Here is a 1,431-nt window from a genome sequence, read left to right as displayed (position 1 = left end):
GGCAGGAGATCAGAAGCAAAGTGAGAGGCACTGTCAGGGCTGGAATAGTGCCTGGTTATCTGCTTGGATCCGGCTGTCAAGGCCTGGAGTCAAAGGTCAGCGGGCAGGGAGGGAGGGAGGGAGGGAGGGAGGCAGCTCTCCCCAGTTAAGATAAACGGGCTGTTTCCCTGAAGGTGAGCCGTGCTGTTCTGTTGAGCTGATAACTCAACTCACGCGGGTCTCCCGGGTGCTGAGCTTGCAGGAACTCTGGTTCAGAGGCATTTTACAGAGGGATTAGTGTGGCCCGGCAGCCCTCTCCCTCGGGGGCTGACTGAGCAGGGTCAGCTGCCGCCGCATCACAGCTGCCACTTCACCAGCTCTTCCAGCCTTTCGGCGCAGATGGGCTCGATCCTCGTGGGCTGGAGGGCCGGCTACTAAACCACTTCCAACCGCTGCCGTCGTGTGCGAGCAGCAGCTCGCTGTGCCTCCCCCTGGGATTCAACTCTGCCTCCCTTGGGAAAGGGACAGCCTTTGCTCCACACATTCTTCAAAGCAGCTGCGTACTCAAGGCTTGCAAACGCACAAGCACCTCGCTTCCGTGTCTCAGGCCGGCACGCTGCAAACACCTCGTTCGAAACACCCCGATTGCATCATTTGGTGCAGGAACCAGGCCTTGTAGCTGTGACCAGTCTGCCCCAGTCTACCCCACTGCTTTTAAGTGACCCATTGGCTACCACCGAAACCCCCAGCCACGGTTCGCTGGGGATAAGTGGGGAACATCACCCTGCTGTGGTTACCCACTTTCCTTTTCACGTGGATTTTGATGCAACTTCAGACGCAAAGAGTAAAACTGGCTTTTGGGGTGAGAGACGTTGCTTTCTAAACTCCACCCCAGCACGTCCCAGGAATGTCTGAACCAAAAGGCCCAACAGCCTTTCTCCGATTCTTCCAGCTGCTCCAAATCTGCCAACGCTGCTGGGGCGCGTGACACCCATCTCTGCCAGCAGGGCCACCAGCATCTACCAGTTGCACGTCAGCAGCGTCTGTGACTCCGAGATAAGATGAAGTCACGTTATTTCTCGAAACGTTCAAAACCACGTCACTCATCCTCGCATCCTCGGCGCAGCAGCGGCCTCACTCACGTGAGGCCAACACTAAAGAATCGCTGCAAAACAGGGTCTCGGTCCAACCCTGGCGAAGATTAGGCTTGTAGGGGTTGGCCAGTTTGGAGCAGCGATGAATTAGGGGATCTCGGTGTAGCCTTTGCTCTTTCCTCTCCTCCCTGGAGGGCTGCACGGCTGCTGCCAGTCCTGCTCGCCTCAGTCCAGGCAGGGACCATCCTCGTGGAGCTGCCGGATCAGCAGGGCCAGCAGCGATGCTGCTCCAGGGGTGCCTGCAGAGCTTGGTGCTGGAGCTGGAGGACGAGGGAGGACAGCGCGCCTACAGCGGCGG

At 58.4% G+C, this 1,431-nt stretch overlaps 1 protein-coding gene across 1 annotated transcript in view; it reads left to right on the top strand.

The window, feature by feature from the left end:
* Positions 1-1,431, top strand: part of LOC104501241 (chromosome unknown open reading frame, human C19orf45) — a gene marked incomplete at both ends in the record, with an annotated part of 5,190 nt that overhangs the window by 3,430 nt on the left and 329 nt on the right. The window lies entirely within an intron of this gene.

Source organism: Buceros rhinoceros, unplaced genomic scaffold, assembly GCF_000710305.1.
Source record: "Buceros rhinoceros silvestris isolate BGI_N320 unplaced genomic scaffold, ASM71030v1 scaffold20850, whole genome shotgun sequence".
NCBI lineage: Eukaryota > Metazoa > Chordata > Aves > Bucerotiformes > Bucerotidae > Buceros > Buceros rhinoceros.
This window is presented reverse-complemented; position numbering and strand designations above follow the sequence as displayed.